The sequence below is a fragment of the Crinia signifera genome, chromosome 9 (assembly GCF_055691185.1).
Source record: "Crinia signifera chromosome 9, ASM5569118v1, whole genome shotgun sequence".
In the NCBI taxonomy this organism is placed as follows: Eukaryota; Metazoa; Chordata; class Amphibia; order Anura; family Myobatrachidae; genus Crinia; species Crinia signifera.
The window spans coordinates 4,755,282-4,767,182 of NC_139225.1; positions in this window are offsets into that span (position 1 = coordinate 4,755,282).

Sequence of the window (11,901 nt, forward strand, 5' to 3'; positions counted from 1 at the left end):
GTGTGATGTCAGGTGGTGTGATGCCTTTTTCCATCACACCACTGAATAAGTCCCTGGATACATGGTTAGGAGTAGCAGCGCTGACCAATTTGTAAATAATAAAAAGCAATTAGAAACAGTAAAAAAAAACACAATACTGTAAGATTGGACTGATTTTACATTAATAAATTACAATGGTGTCTCTTGTTCCTCCCAGAGACTCAAAGCCTGGATAAACAGGGCCAAGTTGCCGTCCTGAAATAATGGACTACACTGCAGCTGTGGTTGAATAAAGTGGTTGCTGGAATCTTTAGTGTAAAGGGTAGAGGTCCAAATGACATCTGAGGCTGGTCGAGATCATTCAAAAAAGTGCAATGTGGGCGGGGTACTGACGCGTTTCACCGTCTCAGCAGCTTTATAAAAAAAACATTTGTTGTTTCCATCTCCGCCAGTCTTGGGCTTCCGCTAATGTGCTAAAGAATCAGGCTGGAAGTGGTCATTGTTGACTTCATAGACCCAGCCGAAAAATGCCCAGGCACGCCTGCGTTTTCTCAAACACACCCAGAATACGCCATGTTTCCACCCCTAAACACCAGCTTCATTTCAGTCAAACTGTGACTACATTACTCTTCGACATCTATGCGTATGGCTATTTGGTCCTGCCCAATGCGCAATTTGAACACTGCGCAAATGTGCATTCATTGTATATCCACTTGAGTAGCGTATGCTAAATGAGGCCCATATACAGCAATGAAACAAGGTTGAACTAGATGGATGCAAGTCTTTAATCAGCCTTAACTACTAGTATGTAATATGTTTTGTACCCATGTTTTATAATTTTTTTGTTTTATTTACACAAGATGAAGGATTACACATCCTGCAGCCATGATCCTTGCTGCAGCACAACTGGAGCATCCAAAAGAATCAGAATCAGAATCAGCTTTATTGGCCAGGTATATTTGCGTATACTAGGAATTTGTTTTCGGTTTGCTGTGCAGCAGCCAGGTGGGTAACAAGTAAACAGCATACAGTATAACCAGGTAGGGAACATGTACAGTCATATAGAAAGTTATTTCGAGGGGACACTGTGTTAGATTATGTGCAAAGGGTTATGGCGCGACTAGACAGTGAGGTGTTCATGAGTTCACGTGACAACAGGTGAACCGCTTGAGGGAAGAAACTTTTTAGGCTTCTGGTGGACCTGGTGGGAATAGCCCTGTAGTGTCTTCGTGAAGGCAGCAGGTTAAACAAGCCATGGCCAGGATGTAGTTGGTCCTTGACTATCTTCGTTGCCCGCTTTTTTGGTCTGGACAGATACAGGTCCTGGACAGAGGGAAGGTCCTTCCTGATTATCTTCTCCGCAGTTCTGACTACCTTTTGGAGTCTGCATTTGTCTCTCTCGCTGGAGCCGTACCAGACCAGTATTGAGGAGCACAGTACAGACTCCACAATCGCGGAGTAGAAGAGGAGCAGAAGCTTTTGTGGGATGTTGAACTTCCGCAGTTGCCTAAGGAAGAATAGCCTCTGCTGCGCTTTTCCAACAATAGTATGAGTGTTGGGCCCCCAGTTAAGGTCCTGGGAGATTGTGGTTCCTAGGAACTTGAAGGAGTCCACTAGCCACACCACACTGTCAGCAATTGTTAGCGGAGGAACACCAACAGCCATCTTCCTAAAGTCCACTACCATCTCAACGGTTTTGAGTGGGTTGAGCTCTAGATGGTTGCTGCTGCACCACTGGGCCAATCGGTCCACTTCTTGTCTGTAGGCCGATTCGTCCCCGTCCTTTATAAGGCCAATGACGGTAGTGTCATCTGCAAATTTTATTATTTATTATTAATGATTGCGCCTCTGAGGTGCAGTCGTTGGTGTACAGGGAGAAGAGCAGGGGTGAGAGTACACAGCTCTGGGGGGCTCCTGTGCTGATGGACCGCACTTGGGAGGTGAATTCACAACTTGTTTTCTCTCATTCAGAAAGTCCACAATCCAAGAACACGTAGCCTCAGGAATCCTAGGAAGAGTAGTTTGGGGTGGAGGATGTTGGGGATAATTGTGTTGAAAGCCGAACTGAAGTTGACAAACAGGACCCTTGATCACAGAAGTCAGAGCTATCGGCCGGTAGTCATTCAGATTTGTAATAGTTGACTTCTTGAGAATTCCAATGTATGCCAAATGCTGCAGAAAATTCTCTCACCTACTGCGGGATGTACTAAGGGGAAAATGCAGTAAAACCCCTGTTTTACCGCATTTTCCTATGTACTATTACCCGGCCGCACCGATTTCGCCGGCCAAGGTATCGCCACCTCTATAAGCCTATGGGCTTCTTTTCGGCACCCGCCGCCTCGCCGCAACCCTGCCGCCTCACCGCCCCCCCCTTTCCCACTCCCTTGGGCTTACCTTCTTGCAGGTCCTCCTGGACCCTGGAAGGTAAGCCCTTCCTCCCCCTAGCAACGCAGCCGGACGTCCTTTCGGCTGCAGGGAGGAGGAGGAGGTGCCGGGGACAGCCTGCTTAGCTGTCCACAGCGTGAAGGCAGTTCAGGCGCAGGGAGGAGACGGAGACCCCCTGCACACCACAGTACAGGTATCACGGGGGGTCTCCGTTACCGCACCGCGATGCCAGCCGCATATGTCAGTACATATGCGCTGGCATCGCAGCGGGCGGGCAGCGAAGGGCGACGATGTATATAAACACATCCCGCCCCAATACATTACATTAGTTGGGAGACTTATCTCACCATCTGAAAGATGGAACCAGCAGAATGCAGCTCAGAGTGTACAGGATGGCTGGTATTACAGTACGTTTATCTAAAGCTCAGGTTTGAAAGATGAGTTTAACATCTCATTGCTTCTCATTAATCTCATCTTGCTCCATTGGTCTTATATACTAAATTATGTATAAGGAAGTCTACTTTTGCATCATGCTGGCAACCATTATATCTATCTTGGTTCATTATGATTAATTTGCTTAAATGTTTGTTATTAGGTCAGCAAAATAAAGTAAATACAACAAATGATGGACCAAAATATTAAATCTGCCCCCAATTGCCTCATATCTGTACCGTGCTCAATGTAAATTAATGAATGCACTTTAGCGAGATTCCAGACTTGCTTAGATTATATGGACCTACTGGCCAGGGCTTTCTGTCATTTGTTCAGAGATTCTCAATATACTGCATTTACCAGATGCTACATAAAGCGGCGTCATACAACTTAGGGAACTGGTCTCATGGTGATTACCTCAAGGGAGTGTACATATGACTATCCAAAAATTAATTAATAATAAATAATCAAATAATTTTTACTTCTCTTTGGCCGCATACGAGCAAATGTGTATGCAACCACACCCACTCGCCTGCTACTGAGTGGATTCAGGCAGCCGGTGAGGGAGGGGCTTGTTTTGCGGAGCGGCAGGTGACGTTTTCTTCTTTGCGAGGCTGCATACATAACAGGCCTGAATGAGGCCATGAATGTACAGAGGCACAATGTGCTAGAGCATGTAATGATGACTATAGTCATATTAGATCAGGGGACACTTTGACTCCTGCTCCCCTAAGTTTGGGCCGCTGCGAAGCCCATAATGCCTTGCAGGTGTCCCAGGAGAAGATTCCAGGGTTAGATTCCACATCTATGCACTCCGTCAATCACCTGGTGCAGGATGTAGTTCCCCATTGCTCGCTTCTGGATAGTCATCGGTCTGGTAATGTATGAATGGTCTGGAGAACTGACTGTTCCGACACCTGCTATCGATTCAGACAGCTGTAGGTGTCGTTGCCCATTCACCACAATGGTGACAGCCCTGTCCATGGCTGAGGCAGGTGGCATCCCCAAAATGCATGGGGGATCTTGCGATAGTAGCGAGATCTCATGCATGCGCATTGGAGCCAGCTGTTGGGAGAGACACTGGGCTTTAACACTTGGCTAGTGCACAGTGGGCACTAGCAGGATTAGCCGGGGATGGTGAGTGTACACTCACCCACTTCCGCTAACGAGATGTTTATACATCCTGCCGCTAGTGCTTCCTGCTTCACCTGTAAAATGGTTATTCTGCCTCTCGTAACATGCCTCCGCCCACTACTGGGAACACTTAGGGGCACATTAAGCCTGGTGAAGTGATAACGTGGCTAGTATTTTATCACCGCCTAATCCAGGCATTCCCAACCACGGTCCTCAAGGCACACCAACAGTGCAGGTTTTAGTGATATCCAGGCTTCAGCACAGATGGTTTAATCAGAATCACTCAGATACTAATTAAGTCACCTGTGCTCAAGCCTGGATATCTACAAAACCTGCACTGTTGGTATGCCTTGAGGACCGTGGTTGGGAATGCCTGGCCTAATCAGATACTAACTGTCAAGTTACAGGCTTGGTTTGTAAAATGTCAGTTAGGAGCTCATTGGCCAATGATAGAGTACCAGACACTTTATCACTTCAGATGGAAACAAAAACAACCAAGGTTGATTTTGGGCGATGAATATGTCGTGTTTTTCACCAACACATAAAAGGAAGACAGAAAAAGCAGCTCTTAAACCATGGTAATTCAAATATTTTACTAAAATAAGCACATGGTATACATATAAAAACAAATAATGGGAAGAGTATTTCAATAAGCCGCTTATGCCATTATGGACCGTAAACAGTTCACCAGATATTGATAAATTGACAAAATCCTTAGAAGTTTTGGTTCAATATGAGGAATGTAATGTTAAATTCACTGGAAACAGCTGTATAGATATCCCGGCACATAAGGTAGGTGCAAATTTACCATAGACGTTATACCGCTGGTGATGGTAGGTTCCTTGTAGTCGTAACCACTCACGCATTTCACTACTGACAACTGCAGGTAAAGCAGTAGGAGTTGTTTTGCCAAGTTTACAGGACATCTTTAAGTTGCGGCTTCTTTCAAAGACTAATAGTATTTTGAGAGATCCTATCCACCCAAATAATGATTCATTTTCCCTACTTGAGGGCGTTATTGTTCAGTTCTATGCAAAACTAAACGATATAGAGAGAGTTTTTTCCAGTGGCTGTTCGCACAATATTTTAAATACTCAGGGTTAAAACACCGCGATCCACGGATGAATCTTGTAGTCATGTGTTACCGTTTTTAATGCCTCTGCTTGCATATTTGTATCGTTCACAATTTATTTTCGTTTAATGTTCATTGTATGTGGGCATTTTATGATAAATAAAGATTCTATTCTATTCTACTAACCAGTAGCTTTATTAAATCTGATTAGTAGCGAAACGTATCAGATGTTACCCACTACCAGGACCTGACCATCACCAGCATTTGGATTAACCCAATGTAATTCTTTGTATATTGGTAGATGCTCTGAAGGTAAAAACAACATCATTTCAGTGACTGAATTAAGACATGATCTGGGGGCCACTACATCTAGTCTGAAGCCACACACACTAGGTGATTCGTCCGACGATGTATTCTTCCGCCGCAGATCAGAATGATATATCAGCCACATAACTCAATGTGTGACCATGATCATCGGGCATAGCCTTTGTCATCCTGTCTGGAGTGCTCCGTGCCCATTGTGAGGACCCAGGGAATGCATTATGACAGATTGTGCCATTGTCCACTGCATTGTGCAGTGTGTATAGATTGTGCGATGTATCATGCCGTCGCAATGTGCTGTCACCGGGGGCTCACATTGTTTAGTGTGTACCCAGCATAGCGCATACAACATAAGGCATCTTACCCATATAAAGGACAAATGAATCCTAGTCACGATCCACACAAACCAGACCATAATCAGCTCAATCACATCCACAATGTTGCAGCACCCCTTCCCCAATTTCAGCACCCATTCCCCAATTTTGGATGGACCTTGCCCATCTTCCTCTGTTTCCCCAGCCCCGGTAATTCAGTCCCTTATTTACAGCACAGTCCATCAAGCTCATTCAGTGGAACCCAAAGCTTGTTGTGCTCAGAAAGCCTTTGTGAAGGTCCCATGGTCCGATGATCTGTACCATAGTTTACACCTCACTGTATACATATCACTCTACTTCAGGACAAGCTCTCCTCTGCAGCAATTGTCTCCGCTGTGTGTCCCTGTGCTGGAATGTGGCTCCTGATTGCACAGGTGTACAGTCATCAATCAGGTGCAGCAATCATCAATCAGGTGCTGCAGTCTGATTACACCTGGCTGATTGAATGATAACAACTACTTAGGTCTTCCAGTCCTGACAAAGGGCCGATTCAGAGATGAATGCAGACTGATTATCAGTGACCTGCACATACTGTCACACCGCGTATGTGCTGCAATGTGACGGCTGTCATATATAGGATCTGATTGCACAGAGGATGACAGTCAGGGACTGTTTAGGGGATGTAACGGGAGTGGCAGACAAATGACCATTACTGCAATCCCATAACACAGTAGCACGTCTCCAGCATCTTCAATAATGCAGCCATGACAGAGGTGGAGTTAGACCTCATGGAGCCCTAGGCAATATACCAGTTTGGGGACCTTTCTCAAACAATCCATAGCACTATATTGTTGCTGCTGATCCACACTTGCCTACCTGACCCTCTCCATCAGGGACACAATGCTCTGTTCCTGGGCTTCCCTGGTAATGTAGGATTGCCAGCACCTGTGGGGAGCTAGGTAACTGATAAGAGAGGTGTCACCACAGGTGCTGGCAATCCTACATTACCAGGGAAGTCCAGGAACAGAGCATTGTGTCCTCCTGGAGAGGGGCATGCTGGGAGGTATGGATAATGTAGGATTGCCAGCACCTGTGGGGAGCTAGGTAACTGATAAGAAAGGTGTCACCACAGGTGCTGGCAATCATACATTACCAGGGAAGCCCAGGAACAGAGCATTGTGTCCTCCTGGAGAGGGGCATGCTGGGAGGTATGGATATTGTATGATTGACAGCACCTGTGGGGAGCTAGGTAACTGATAAGAAAGGTGTCACCACAGGTGCTGGCAATCATACATTACCAGGGAAGCCCAGGAACAGAGCATTGTGTCCTCCTGGAGAGGGGCATGCTGGGAGGTATGGATAATGTAGGATTGCCAGCACCTGTGGGGAGCTAGGTAACTGATAAGAAAGGTGTCACCACAGGTGCTGGCAATCATACATTACCAGGGAAGCCCAGGAGCAGAGCATGTTCTCCCTCATGGAGAGGGTCAGGTAGGCAAGTATGTGCTGATCACAGGCGGCATCGATAGATTACCTTGGCGTGTGCACAGTCTACCGATAAATGCTCAACATCGTCTGTGCATACAAATATGAATCAGGCTTGGGCACCTTGGTGGATAGGAACACATATGATACACTGTATGCGGTTGTTTTGCATATGATATATCACATGGGATCCCAGTCATGGCTGCGAGATCTGACAAACCCTTGTGGCAGACATGATTATCTACAGATCCAATCCGATGCGCATGGGACAGCGCATCGGATAGGACTTGGAGGTAAAATGTTTATTGTTACGATTGGTCAAAATCGTGTGAAAAATGGCCATATCGTATAAGCGTACGGCCACCGTAAGGGGTTCATTCAGTCCTGATCACTGGGCTACGGATTCTTAAAATTTATATAGTTCGATTGCACATGCTTACGGATCGTAGCGCGCATGAGGAAGGCCATCCAGTGATAAAATCCAGTGCAGGCGTGGCCAGGTGTTTTTAGTGAGGGCTTGTGACGTCAACTCCGCCCCCGATCAGCCTGATTCTATCACAGCCGCTGAGTAAGTCCTGGGCTACACACAGACTGCACACATTGGGAAATCATTACATGGTGAGGGGCGTGGCCAGGTGTGTGAGGGGAAGTCATGTGATGTCAGCTCCGCCCCCGATCAGCCTGATTCTATCACAGCCACTGAGTAAGTCCTGGGCTACGCACACACTGCACACATTGGGAAATCATTATATGGTGAGGGGCGTGGCCAGGTGTGTGAGGGGAAGTCATGTGACGTCAGCTCTGCCCCCGATCAGCCTGATTCTATCACAGCCACTGAGTAAGTCCTCGGCTACGCACAGACTGCACACACTGGGGAATCATTATATGGTGAGGGGCGTGGCCAGGTGTGTGAGGGGAAGTCATGTGACGTCAGCTCCGCCCCCTATCAGCCTGATTCTATCGCAGCCGCTGAGTAAGTCCTGGGCTACGCACACACTGCACACACTGGGGAATCATTACATGGTGAGGGGCGTGGCCAGGTGTGTGAGGGGAAGTCATGTGACGTCAGCTCCGCCCCCTATCAGCCTGATTCTATCACAGCCGCTGAGTAAGTCCTGGGCTACGCACACACTGCACACACTGGGGAATCATTACATGGTGAGGGGCGTGCCCAGGTGTGTGAGGGGAAGTCATGTGACATCAGCACCGCTCCCGTTCAGCCTGTTTCTATCCCGCTGGCTGAGTAGATCCTGGGTTATGCAGCGGTGGTCATTCACTGCTGAGCGAGCAGGCTTAACATCCGCCAAATTCGCAGACGCCTGAATAACCCCCATAATGCCAACAGGAGGATACAGTATATTTTTTATTGCTTTTCAGTCTTGACTATTTTTTGCAATTTACATTTTGTAACAAAAACATCGATTTCTATTCTACAATTCTAATGCGAATAGGCAGCTGCGGGACCTCTATGCTTCGTGCGAGAGACACGGCGAGACAGCAGAGAGGAGCAGCTGAGAGACAGATACATAGATAGATAGCACATGTGGGAAGTGACACCATTCATTGGCTGCGATAGGCTCCTGCACAAGCGTATGTCTTTTGTCTTGCTGTCAATCAGTCTCATATTGTCAGGCATTGTCACCAAGGGAGCAGCTGCACTGGTCGCCCAGCCGGTGGCAGGTGCTGCGTGTGTACCAGAAAGGAGATGTTTAGGGAGAGACACAAGCAGTCGCCCCCAGAAGGAGTGATCCGCATAGTGCCAGCCCTGCGGCAACAGACACCGAGCAAGGATCACAAAGTCAATGCTCAGTGCTATTGTCATGGAGCTGATGCCTCATGGATGCGGAAAGGAACATTACACTGAGAAATCGGCCATTTAAAAACAATGTATATCTTGTATTCAGCTCTGTATAAAGCAGGGGGGTATTAGCTTGGTACCAATGTGACTGCTAATATATAATGTTCCTCGCTGTATTGCTTGGGCTAATCTGATCAGGTTCCCAGATAATTAAATACATATGGTATCTTTTCCCATATATATATATAATTTACAGATTCTTATACTGGGCCTGATACTGGTGACTCGGGAACTGCAAAGATCGCAGCTTACTGAGTCCCAGAGTGCCCGTCCCGACCAAAAAAATGACCCCCCCCCCTCGTCACCATATTCCCTCGCAACCATGCGCTATGAAAACACATCCCCTCGTAGGCGCCCGCAGCAGGAGAAATCAATCGATAGTCTGCGACCATCGAATGACTTCTCCTGGGTTTGCAAGTATAAGTCTGTGGAGACTGACCTTTATTTTTGGGCTCCGGGACGAAGACAGGGCGGTCAGCTTAGGTGGCATCAGCCGCCCGCCCCAGCACACTGCGTCACAGTCACATTTGCATGGGAACACCGGGCATTTGAATTGGGACGCTGTGCATTCCCAAGTCCCAGCGCCAACGCCCCCCTTGTTTGAGCGCTACACCTACTGTGCAGGTTGGTAAAGGTGCCCGCACAGAAGCCCTGCACATGTGCATATCTCCAAGAAGGGAAAATACATTACATGAATCCTGAGGTTATAAATGGTGACTTTTGAATTTTTAAGGATCAATTGAATTGTGATTTTGTTTAGTAAAAACATGAATAAAACGTTTGGGAATCGTGTTTGCTTGCAGTAAATAAAAGAGATTTGTTGAGCAATCAGGGTAGATAAACAGCTGGAAAAACAATAGCTGGTAACAAAATGAGCATCCCCCATCTACCCCGACATGTGCATCTGTGCTAAAGAAAGGGGCGGATGAGGTTTAGACATCTCTTGTTAATGGTTTCATCAGTGACAGGAGCACTGTAACATTACACACTGCACTGCACTGCAGCCAAGGCACTCTCCCGGGGTAACCCAGCATCTCCCGGACCCCTGCAGTGACAGGAGCACTGTAACATTACACACTGCAGCCAAGGCACTCTCCCAGGGTAACCCAGCATCTCCCGGACCCCTGCAGTGACAGGAGCACTGTAACATTACGCGCTGCACTGCAGCCAAGGCACTCTCCCGGGGTAACCCAGCATCTCCCGGGACCCTGCAGTGACAGGAGCACTGTAACATTACACACTGCACTGCAGCCAAGGCACTCTCCCGGGGTAACCCAGCATCTCCCAGACACCTGCAGTGACAGGAACACTGTAACATTACGCACTGCACTGCAGCCAAGACACTCTCCCGGGGTAACCCAGCATCTCCCGGACCCCTGCAGTGACAGGAGCACTGTAACATTACACACTGCAGCCAAGGCACTCTCCCAGGGTAACCCAGCATCTCCCGGACCCCTGCAGTGACAGGAGCACTGTAACATTACGCGCTGCACTGCAGCCAAGGCACTCTCCCGGGGTAACCCAGCATCTCCCGGGACCCTGCAGTGACAGGAGCACTGTAACATTACACACTGCACTGCAGCCAAGGCACTCTCCCGGGGTAACCCAGCATCTCCCAGACACTTGCAGTGACAGGAACACTGTAACATTACGCACTGCACTGCAGCCAAGACACTCTCCCGGGGTAACCCAGCATCTCCCGGACCCCTGCAGTGACAGGATCACTGTAACATTACACACTGCACTGCAGCCATGGCACTCTCCCGGGGTAACCCAGCATCTCCCGGACCCCTGCAGTGACAGGATCACTGTAACATTACACACTGCACTGCAGCCATGGCACTCTCCCGGGGTTACCCAGCCTCTCCCGGACCCCTGCAGTGACAGGAGCACTGTAACATTACGCGCTGCACTGCAGCCAAGGCACTCTCCCGGGGTAACCCAGCATCTCCCGGACCCCTGCAGTGACAGGAGCACTGTAACATTACACACTGCACTGCACTGCAGCCAAGGCACTCTCCCGGGGTAACCCAGCATCTCCCGGACCCCTGCAGTGACAGGATCACTGTAACATTACGCAATGCACTGCAGCCAAGGCACTCTCCCGGGGTAACCCAGCATCTCCCGGACCCCTGCAGTGACAGGAGCACTGTAACATTACGCACTGCACTGCAGCCATGGCACTCTCCTGAGGTAACCCAGCATCTCCCGGACCCCTGCAGTGACAGGAGCACTGTAACATTACGCGCTGCACTGCAGCCAAGTCACTCTCCCAGGGTAACCCAGCATCTCCCGGACCCCTGCAGTGACAGAAGCACTGTAACATTACGCACTGCACTGCAGCCAAAGCACTCTCCCGAGGTAAACCAGCATCTCCCGGACCCCTGCAGTGACAGAAGCACTGTAACATTACGCAATGCACTGCAGCCAAGACACTCTCCTGTGGTAACCCAGCATCTCCCGGACCCCTGCAGTGACAGGAGCACTGTAACATTACGCACTGCACTGCTGCCAAGACACTCTCCCGTGGTAACCCAGCATCTCCCGGACCCCTGCAGTGACAGGAGCACTGTAACATTACGCACTGCACTGCAGCCAAGGCACTCTCCCGAGGTAACCCAGCATCTCCCGGACCCCTGCAGTGACAGGAGCACTGTAACATTACGCACTGCACTGCAGCCAAGGCAATCTCCCGGGGTAACCCAGCATCTCCCGGACCCCTGCAGTGACAGGAGCACTGTAACATTACGCACTGTACTGCAGCCAAGGCACTCTCCCGGGGTAACCCAGCATCTCCCAGACCCCTGCAGTGACAGGAGCACTGTAACGTTACGCACTGCACTGCAGCCAAGGCACTCTCCCGGGGTAACCCAGCATCTCCCGGACCCCTGCAGTGACAGAAGCACTGTAACATTACACAA